This window comes from Ipomoea nil, unplaced genomic scaffold, assembly GCF_001879475.1.
Source record: "Ipomoea nil cultivar Tokyo-kokei standard unplaced genomic scaffold, Asagao_1.1 scaffold3401, whole genome shotgun sequence".
Classification (NCBI taxonomy): domain Eukaryota; kingdom Viridiplantae; phylum Streptophyta; class Magnoliopsida; order Solanales; family Convolvulaceae; genus Ipomoea; species Ipomoea nil.
In genome coordinates, this window is record NW_017619829.1 from 216,952 (window position 1) to 228,747 (window position 11,796).

Below are 11,796 nucleotides of genomic sequence, written 5' to 3' on the forward strand. Positions count from 1 at the left end.
TAATTCTGTAACTAAAATCTTATAATATTCTTGTACAAAAGAATATACTAAGCATCAAATATTATAATTCATATTGTTAATTCGATTAGCGTAAAAGTATAGAGCTATAATATTGAAGAAGATAATAATATTCTTTTTTTTTAAGGGGATTATAATATTCTTTATAAATTAATTTAGTGCTCTATAAAAAAAATGTCTATAATATTAAAAAATTAACTATATAAAATTTTTAATTCTATTATAATTATAATAAATAATATTATTATTAAATTATCATACTAATAAATAAATATTTAATATTAAAGTGAATTTATATTATTTTAATTTTGTGTTTTTTGAATTTTAAATAGAATACAAAAATTAAATTAAACAAATATATATTATATTAAAATAAAGCCGCAAAATAATGAATTCAATTCTTGTGTATGTGTTCAAAAATGAAGACAATAATAAGTATAACAGGGGAATGAATTCAATATATATACATATATATATATATATATATATATATATATATATATATATATATATATATATATATATATATATATATATATATATATGCATATATATATATACATATATATATATATATATATATACATATATATATACATATATATATATACATACATATATATATACATATATATATATATATATATATATATATATATATATATATATATATATATATATATATGCTCTACTAAAATATTAAATTAAATAGAAACCATTAATTCTATATAATAAGAATAAATTTAATTATAATTAAATTATCATATTATTAATTAAATATTTTTTATTATAGATAATCTGTGTAGAACATCTAAACCATTTAAATTTTTAATTTTTTAAATTGAAATTCAGAACAAATAAAAATTTAAATTAAACAAGTTTGTAAAATTAAAATAATAACACGCAACAAAGAATTGAATTTTCATGTATGAATTCAAAAATGAGGATAATTCCGGGCCGCAATGAATTGACTATATATATATATATATATATATATATATATATATATATATATATATATATATATATATATATATATATATGTATACATATGTATATATATATATATATATATATGTATATATATATATATACATATATATATATATATACATATGTATACATATATACATATATATATATATATATATATATATATATATATATATATATATATATATATATATATATATATATATATATATATATTCCATTTTAGAAGAACTTGTTACCATTAAACAGAATATCTTAATTTATTATGAATATATATTTTCTATTTTAAAAGAACTTGTTACCATTAAATAGAATATCTCAATTTTATGAATATATATTTTTCATTTTAAACGAACATGTTACCATTAGTTTCAAAAAAAAAAAAAAAAAAAAAAAAGACTTGTTACCATTAAACATAATCATTAACCAAAATATTTAATATAACATTCCCAATATGGCAATCAATCACATTAGGTGATTTTGCATTCTCATAATCTTTTTTTACCTTTTAGAGATAATCGTATTACATAAGGTAATCATATATTATAATATTACCTATATAAACGAACCGAGTGACCACGTAATTATCAATAGCGAAGAGAAACAAATTTATAAAGAGTTGCATATATTTGTTACGAATGGCCAAGTTGAGTGTGTTAATCATCCTTCTTGTGGTGTTCGTCATCTCATCAGGTTTATTCCTATTATATATTTAAATTATTCTGGCTATATCTTATGTGTATACGAATTTATATATTGCAATTTATTTTTTAGGACTATTTCTTATTAATTTAATTTATCACTTGAAACACTTTTTATTCGTGCAATAAAATATTAAAAAATAATTGAAAAAACTATTTTAAAAAGACAATGTAACAATAATGAAATCAAAATATCGAATTGATCAATAATTATGATAAAAACATGACCAATTTTAATTTGTATTCTTTTCTTGTTTGATTTTTTTTTTCATCAGACATTGTTCAAGTAACGAGCGGTCTCAATTGCTGCTTTGACAATAATATTGGACCATGTAACGACGGAGATTGTAATCAACGCTGCTTGCAAAGTAATTGCGGCAAAGGAGGCAAATGCAAAAGCATAAGCTCAAAAGTATATTGTCACTGCTTTTGCTAGCAATCCAAACCTAAACCTCTCAACTTATTATGTTGTTTGGTCTTTATTATCCAATTCAATAAAAATATGAAAATTCATTATACTTGAGCCTATTCAAATGGTTTGTGTCTAATCGATAGATTATTATTGTTATTTTTATAACATTTGAACGATTAAAAATTTAACATGTCATATAGTATTGGAAAGAGTCATGGACATATTTCTAGAGTAATAAACATATAGACACACTTCACTAAGTATATGCAAAACTAGACTAGAACGTAAAAAGACATTTTGTAGAGATGCTTAAACATAATTAAGAACTCTCTAGAATTGGGTATTTATAAAATATAGATATTTAACAATGCTTTAAATTTGTAAAGTAAACTATATTTTATTGACTAAAAATAATGATAGAGAATTAGGAACCATAAATAATACACCAATCGTAATTTGAATATGCAAATAAAAGGTCAACAAATCATAATTCTAATATAGCAATCGTAATATGAATATAGAAATTTTTTCTTCTCTTCGCTTGCCACCATGCTCTAGTGCCGAATCTCCAACATTGGAGCCCTTAGGACTCCACTTCCTCCGTTAGTGTCGTTCCCGTACGACGATGACACGGAGAAAAGCTACTAATTAATGTAATCAAGATCTTTAAAAATAGAAATGCTACGAATTGAGGTTGGTTTGTCATTGAGGATTGGAAGAAAGTGAAAGGAAGATGAGAATCGGCGAGGCGAAGACTACTGAATTCGCGATCCTTCGAGATTATTGATATTATTAACTAAAACGACGTTGTTTTGGCGAATAAGACGTCGTTTTGGCGAATCCTTTAAAAAAATCGATTCCGGCATTCCTCGACGCGGCTGGACGCCGCCTAGCGCCTAGACGCGATTTCTGCAACACTGCTCTCTTGTAGTAACGTTACACAAGTCTTAATATAAACTTATTTCCGTGAATCATAATTCCATGCCTTTTCTATTGCATTACTTTTGTCTTATCTCGTATTGCTATTCGTCGGACATCCCGAGTCAATATAATCCTTCAGGTACCATAGTATAGAGCATCGAATTATGCAATCCTTGTTATTAATTCTGTAACTAAAATCTTATAATATTCTTGTACAAAAAGAATATACAAAGCATCAAATATTATAATTCATATTGTTAATTCCATTAGCGTAAAAGTATAGAGCTATAATATTGAAGAAGATAATAATATTCTTTTTTTCTTTTAAGGGGATTATAATATTCTTTATATATTAATTTAGTGCTCTATAAAAAAATGTCTATTATATTAAAATATTAACTATATAAAATTTTTAATTCTATTATAATTCTATTATACCAGGACTATGTGGTCTAATGGTATCCGGGTTGGACTTCCATTTGGAAGATTGTGATTTCGAGCCTCAGTGGAGGCATTATTGGCTCTTTGTGTTTCAGTAGGTTGAGAAAGTATATGAACAGATACTACATTCTAATAGAGCTAGTAGCATTCAAAAAAAATAATAAATTCTGTTATTATTAAATTATCATACTAATAAATAAATATTTTAATATTGAAGGGAATTTATATTATTTTAATTTTGTATTTTTTGAATTTTAAATAGTATATAAAAATTAAATTAAACTAATATATATTACATTAAAATAATGCCGCACAATAATGAATTCAATTCTTGTGTATGTCTTCAAAAATGAAGACAAAAATATGTATAACAGGAGAATGAATTCAATATATATATATGATGGATTTAATTCCCCGGGGGTAGCCCGAATTATTAAACCCGGATAAGTATACGTACGAAATAAATAATGTGACACAGAGATATAATAAGGTCGCGGGGACCGTAGGTCGCAGGGACCGTATATTGTATTAATTATCGCTAATAAGCTATTACAAGGCTTGATTAGGACAATAAGGCTAGAAGATAGCAATTCAGGAATCTGTTGTGTTGTGTGTCGTGATCAGGTCCCTTGTTAGGACAAGAGGGAGTCCTTTTATATCAGCTCAAAACCCCCCAACCGCACCCCTAGAATCGGGGTTAGTTGGGTCGGCCCGCTTTGACCGCGTCCCCCCGGGACCGGGTCCAAGGCGGGCAACTCGGCATGGCCGAGCTGCCGAGCTCGGCCTAGCCGAGTCCACGAGTCCACCATGGACCCGCCCGGTAGTGCCCGCGTCCATGGTGGTGGGCTCGGGTGTACCGAGCCCACCCGTGGCCGGACTCGGCCCACTTGACTGGGCCGAGGGGCTTCTCGGGTCCGTCTCTTCCGGGTCGGTTCGTTCCGGGTCCAATATATCCATCACGAGTCCCCCACTCTCTTCGTTGTGATAAGTCGACAACGATAGAGAGTAGACACCTTGCGAGCCGTCTCCTGCGCGCTTGTCCCGAGTTGAAAATTAGCCGACCTCCTGTGGCCGAGCTCACCATGACCGGGGCACCTTGGGCCGAGCACGGGGCCCAACCACTGTGCCCCGGGTTTACTCCATACTTCCTTGTTCCGCTTTCCCGGGTCGGTTTGCTCCAATCATAATATATCCATCATGAGCGAGACTTCTTCTCTTCCGCATTCCTCTTTCACCGACTTTGGTGTGATCCCATCGCAATTGGGACTTCTTCTCTTCCGCAATAACACTAACAAGTCTTGGACTCCCTGGCATCGTGTATGAGACTTTGATTTCTGAGTTCACTTTTGGGCGAGCTCATGAGGTAGTCGTCCTCTTCTTGGGTGAGCTCATGAGGTAGCCCCTCTTGGGCCGAGGTGCCTTGTGTCGAGGCGTCTTGGGCCGAGGTTCGTTAATGAAGGAGAGTAAACACGAGTCGCACTCCATGGGTCCGAGCCCCACACGGTCGACCCCAACATGGCCGACCCCAACGTGACTACCCCCAACGTGACCGACCCCTCAACGTGGCCGACCCCAACGTTGCCGGCCCCTCAACGTGGCCGACCCCAACGTGGCCGACCCCAACGTGACCGACTCCTCAACGTGGCCGACCCCAACGTGGCCGACCCCAACGTGACCGACCCCAACGTGGCCGACCCCCCAACGTGGCCGACCCCAACGTGACCGACCCCAAGGTGGCCGACCCCAATGTGGCCGACCCCAACCTCAAGGATTAGACTTGATAGCGGCTTGATTAGCGTCATCCCTTCTTTATCATATGGGTTCCTTCTTCCGCTCCACAACTTTGTACTTTTCCTAACATGCCTCTCCTCTCGGAGGTAGGCACATTTGTGTCTCTCCTCCGGGAGGTCGGCACATTTTATGTCTCCCCTCCGGGAGGTGGGCACATTTTATGACTCCCCTCTGGGAGGTGGGCATATTTTATGTCTCCCCTCCGGGAGGTGGGCAAATCTTATGGCCCCCTCCGGGGGGTGTGTCCTTTTGTACCTTGCTTCGATAAGCATGATTCTCCTCCCGGAGTTGGGCACATCTTATGCTCTTGCTTCCGAGAGGTGGGCACACCTTACACTCTTGCCTCCGGGAGGTGGGCATACTCTATGCCTTGCTTCTGGGAGGTGGCCACACCTTATGCTCTTGCTTCCGGGAGGTGGGCACATTGTATTGACTTGGCGTTTTGAATGGACAATCATCTCTAACGATGTTTCAAGAGGTCGTCTGTCCTCTCCAATGATGTTTCAAAAGGTGGAACGTCTCCTCCAACGATGTTTTAAGAAGTAGAGCGTCCCCTCCAAAGATGTGGCAAGAGGTGGTCCATCCTCTTCAATGATGTTCCAAGAGGTGAGACGTCTCATCCTACAACGTTTTAAGAGGTGGAGCGTCCCCTCCAACGATGTTTCAATTCCCTCCATCGATGTTGTAAGAATCGAGTACTCACCCGACCTCCCCAAGCGTACCCTAAGGGGCACGAGGTCCGACCTCGCGTACCAACCCCGACGGAGGAGCCCGGTAGCCAAGTCCTGCCGGACTAAGCCATCGGGCTCTCCCGTCGGGGTTGGTACGCGAGGTTGGACCTCGTGCCCCCTTAGGGTATGTTACCCGCATGAGCCTAGTCCTCCTGGACTAAGCCACCGGGCTCCTCCGTCGGGGTTGGTACGCGAGGTCGGACCTTGTGCCCCTTAGGGTACGCTTGGGGAGGTCGGGTGAGTACTCGATTCTTACAACATCGATGGAGGGAATTGAAACATCGTTGGAGGGGACGCTCCACCTCTTAAAACGTTGTAGGATGAGACGTCCCACCTCTTGGAACATCATTGAAGAGGATGGACCACCTCTTGCCACATCTTTGGAGGGGACGCTCTACTTCTTAAAACATCGTTGGAGGAGACCTTCCACCTCTTGAAACATCATTGGAGAGGACAGACGACCTCTTGAAACATCGTTAGAGATGACGGATCACCTCTTGCAACATCTTTGGAGGGGATGCTCCACCTCTTAAAACATCATTAGAGGGGACGGACATCCTGGTGGACCGGGCAGGTCCCTTTGTGGACCTCCTCTATGACTGACACCTAATGTAGCAATGTGTCATTGGAGGACTTCTTGTAGCGTATATCACGGGGAACTATGTAGGTTCTCCCCACCGGCTTGGCTTCGACCTTGTCAAGGGGCAAGCAACCCACAACATGTTCTTCCGTTAGGTAGTGAGTGGGGCGTCCCCCATGTACTACCGTTAGGTAAATGCCAAGGTCGGGGGCGGCACGCACGACCGCAACCATGGGTTAATAAGAACATATGTCAATATTTGAGCTCCTGGGGTTCGGGAGAGCCGGGTGCTCGACCTATCACGCCCCCTTAGGAGGGGCGGGGTAAATGTAGGCACCCCTCGAGAGATGTCGGGGCCAAGCAAGAGGGCTCGGACACCTCTTTGGAGCCCCTCAACGGGGTGGGTCAACAAGGTGGTAGCTTGTTGGGGCGCGACCATCCCCTCCGGGAGCTCGTTCATTCGCTTACGGAGCTGCTCAACCTCTTCACGATTGGTGCTTGGAGCTCGACCATTTGTTTCCCGACCTCTCAGCTCGGAAGGCCTACTCGCGTCGCGGCGAAGCTCGGGGCCCGCGGCTTGGCGACCTTCGGGGACATGATTTCGGACACCTCTTTGGAGCCCCTCAACGGGGTGGGTCAAAAAGGTGGTAGCTTGTTGGGGCGCGACCATCCCCTCCGGGAGCTCGTTCATTCGCTTACGGAGCTGCTCGACCTCTTCGCGATTGGTGCTTGGAGCTCGACCATTTGTTTCCCGACCTCTCCGCTCGGGAGGCCTACTCGCGTCGCGGTGGAGGTCGGTGCCCGCGGCTTGGCGACCTTCGGGGACATGATTTCGGACACCTCTTTGGAGCCCCTCAACGGGGTGGGTCAACAAGGTGGTAGCTTGTTGTGGCGCGACCATCCCCTCTGGGAGCTCGTTTATTCGCTTACGGAGCTGCTCGACCTCTTCACGATTGGTGCTTGGAGCTCGACCATTTGTTTCCCGACCTCTCAGCTCGGGAGGCCTACTCGCGTCGCGGCGGAGCTCGGTGCCCGCGGCTTGGCGACCTTCGGGGACATGATTTCGGACACCTCTTTGGAGCCCCTCAACGGGGTGGGTCAACAAGGTGGTAGCTTGTTGTGGCGCGACCATCCCCTCTGGGAGCTTGTTTATTCGCTTACGGAGCTGTTCGACCTCGTCACGATTGGTGCTTGGAGCTCGACCATTTGTTTCCCGACCTCTCATCTCGGGAGGCCTACTCGGGTCGCGGCGGAGATCGGGGCCCGCGGCTTGGCGATGGTGATCTTGTCGGATGTCACCCCCTCCCCGCGTGTCCAATGGTCGGGGTGAGTTGACATCCTCTTCAATTTGAGTGTTGAGTGCCCGGGGTAGCCGGGTGCTTGGGCCGATGCGCCCCTTGAGGGAGGTGGAGGCGGGGTCGGCATCCTTTGTGTGGCCTCCAGACCGTCGTGCGCACCTCCTTGGGGACCCTCTGTGAGGTGAACCAAAGTCGTAGAGGATTGCTAAAAGGTAACCGCCACCTCCTGTAGCGGAGCGAGATTTGGAGGAGGGGCGATGGGAGCTGGCACCCCACCGCTGCGATGGTTGGTGAGGTGATCTCTCAAGTCCCCGACCTGGTGGAGGCGGCCGGTTGGAGGCTGGGGGCCCCGTTGGGGCCGTTCCCGTTTGTGACGAGCTGGGTGCCGCGGGAACCGTTGGTGTGGTGAGAGTTGGATCTCGATCTCGTCATGGTAGCAGGTCGTGGTAGACCACTAAATATAGAATACGCTTGAGCTGGTACAGCAGCTCTCAACAAGAGCACCAATGATGGATTTAATTCCCCGGGGGTAGCCCGAATTATTAAACCCAGATAAGTATACGTACGAAATAAATAATGCGACGCAGAGATATAATAAGGTCGCAGGGACCGTAGGTCGCAGGGACCGTAGGTCGCAGGGACCGTAGGTCGCAGGGACCGTAGGTCGCAGGGACCGTAGGTCGCAGGGACAGTAGGTCGCAGGGACCATATATTGTATTAATTATCGCTAATAAGCTATTACAAGGCTTGATTAGGACAATAAGGCTAGAAGATAGCAATTCAGGAATCTGTTGTGTTGTGTGTCGTGATCAGGTCCCTTGTTAGGACAAGAGGGAGTCCTTTTATATCAGCTCAAAACCCCCCAACCACACCCCTAGAATCGGGGTTAGTTGGGTCGGCGCGCCTTGACCGCGTCCCCCCGGGACCGGGTCCAAGGCGGGCAACTCGGCATGGCCGAGCTGTCGAGCTCGGCCTAGACGAGTCCACGAGTCCACCATGGACCCGCCCGGTAGTGCCCGGGTCCATGGTGGTGGGCTCGGGTGTACTGAGCCCACCCGTGGCCGGACTCGGCCCAAGGCCGAGATGCCTTGGGCCGACTCGGCCACGGCCCACTTGACTGGGCCGAGGGACTTCTCGGGTCCGTCTCTTCCGGGACGGTTCGTTCCGGGTCCAATATATCCATCAAAATATATATATATATATATATATATATATATATATATATATATATATATATATATATATATATATATATATATATATATATATATATATATATATATGCTCTATTAAAATATTAAATTAAATAGAAACCATTAATTCTATATAATAAGAATAAATTTAATTATAATTAAATTATCATATTATTAATTAAATATTTTTTTATTATAGATACTTTGTGTAGAACATCAAAACCATTTAAATTTTTAATTTTTTTAACTGAAATTTAGAACAAATAAAAATTTATATTAAACAAGTTTTTAAATTTAAAATAATAACACGCGATAAAGAATTGAATTTTCATGTATGAATTCAAAAATGAGGATAATTCCGGGCCGAAATGAATTCAATATATATATATATATATATATATATATATATATATATATATATATATATATATATATAAATTAAATAGAATATCTCAATTGTATAATATATATTTTCCATTTTAAAAGAACTTGTTACCATTAAACATAATATCCCAATTTATTGTGAATATATGTTTTCCGGTTTAAAAGAACTTGTTACCATTAAATAGAATATCTCAATTTTATGAATATATATTTTCCATTTTAGACGAACTTGTTACCATTAGTTTCAAAAAAAAAAAAAACTTGTTACCATTAAACATAATCATTAACCAAAATATTTAATATAACTTTTTCAATATGGCAATCAATCACATTAGGTGATTTTGCAATCTCATAATCTTTATTTACCTTTTAGAGATAATCGTATTTCATAAGGTAATCATACATTATAATATTACCTATATAAACAAACCGACTAACCACATATTAAATGAACTTGTTACCTTTAAACAGAATATCTCAATTTATTATGAATACATATTTTCCATTGTAAAAGAACTTGTTACCATTAAATAGAATATCTCAATTTTATGAATATATATTTTCCATTTTAAATGAACTTGTTACCATTAGTTTCAAAAAAAAAAAAAAAAAAAGGAATTGTTACCGTTAAACATAATCATTAACCATAATATTTAATATAACTTTCCCAATATGCAATCAATCACATTAGGTGATTTTGCATTCTCATAATCTTTTTTTACCTTTTAGAGATAATCGTATTACATAAGGTAATTATACATTATAATATTACCTATAAAAACGAACCGAGTGACCACATAATTATAAATAGCGAAGAAAATCAAATTTATAAAGAGTTACATATATTTGTTAGGAATGGCCAAGTCGGGTGTGTTAACCATCCTTCTTGTGGTGTTCGTCATCTCATCAGGTTTATTCCTATTATATATTGAAATTATTCTAGCTATATCTTATGTGTATATGAATTTATATATTGCAATTTATTTTTTAGGACTATTTCTTAATAATTTACTTTATCAATTGAAACACTTTTTATTCGTGCAATAAAATATTAAAAAATAATTGTAAAAAACTATTTTAAAAAGACAATGTAACAATAATGAAATCAAAATATCGAATTGATCTATAATTATGATAAAAACATGACCAATTTTAATTTGCATTCTTTTCTTTGTTTGATTTTTTTTTCATCAGACATTGTTCAAGTAACGAGCGGTCTCAATTGCTGCTTTGACAATAATATTGGACCATGTAACGACGGAGATTGTAATCAACGCTGCTTGCAAAGTAATTGCGGCAAAGGAGGCAAATGCAAAAGCATAAGCTCAAAAGTATATTGTCACTGCTTTTGCTAGCAATCCAAACCTAAACCTCTCAACTTATTATGTTGTTTGGTCTTTATTATCCAATTCAATAAAAATATGAAAATTCATTATACTTGAGCCTATTCAAATGGTTTGTGTCTAATCGATAGATTATTGTCGTGATTTTTATAACATTTGAACGATTAAAAATTTAACATGTCATATAGTATTGGAAAGAGTCATGGACATATTTCTAGAATAATAAAATTATAGACACACTTCACTAAGTATATGCAAAACTAGACTAGAACGTAAAAAAGACATTTTGTAGAGATGCTTAAACATAATTAAGAACTCTCTAGAATTGGGTATTTATAAAATATAGATATTTAACAATGCTTTAAATTTGTAAAGTAAACTATATTTTATTGACTAAAAATAATGATAGAGAATTAGGAACCATAAATAATACACCAATCGTAATTTGAATATGCAAATAAAAGGTCAACAACTCATAATTCTAATGTAGCAATCATAATATGAATATAGAAATTTTTTCTTCTCTTCGCTTGCCACCATGCTCTAGTGCTGAATCTCAACATTGGAGCCCTTAGGACTCCACTTCCTCCGTTAGTGTCGTTCCCGTACGACGATGACACGGAGAAAAACTACTAATTAATGTGATCAAGATCTTGAAAAATAGAAATGCTACGAATTGAGGTTGGTTTGTCATTGAGGATTGGAAGAAAGTGAAAGGAAGATGAGAATCGGCGAGGCGGAGACTGCTGAATTCGCGATCCTTTGAGATTTTTGGTATTATTAACTAAAACGACGTTGTTTTGGCGAATAATCCTTTAAAAAATCGATTCCGGCATTCATCGACGCGGCTGGACGCTGCCTAGCGCCTAGACGTGATTTTTGCAACACTGCTCTCTTGTAGTAATATTACACTTGTCTTGATATAAACGTATATTCGTGAATTATATTCCATGTCTTTTCTATTGCATTACATTTGTCTTATCTCGTATT

The 11,796-nt window shown here is 38.5% G+C and overlaps 2 long non-coding RNA genes across 2 annotated transcripts; both read left to right on the top strand.

The window, feature by feature from the left end:
• The first annotated feature begins 1,643 nt into the window (after positions 1-1,643).
• On the top strand, positions 1,644-2,238 carry LOC109171286. Its single transcript, XR_002052559.1, has 2 exons — positions 1,644-1,704; positions 1,988-2,238. It is a non-coding gene; the product is annotated as an uncharacterized LOC109171286 (long non-coding RNA).
• An 8,053-nt stretch (positions 2,239-10,291) lies between these two features.
• On the top strand, positions 10,292-10,908 carry LOC109171285. The gene is made up of 2 exons (XR_002052558.1): positions 10,292-10,373; positions 10,658-10,908. It is a non-coding gene; the product is annotated as an uncharacterized LOC109171285 (long non-coding RNA).
• The last annotated feature ends 888 nt before the right edge of the window (positions 10,909-11,796 follow it).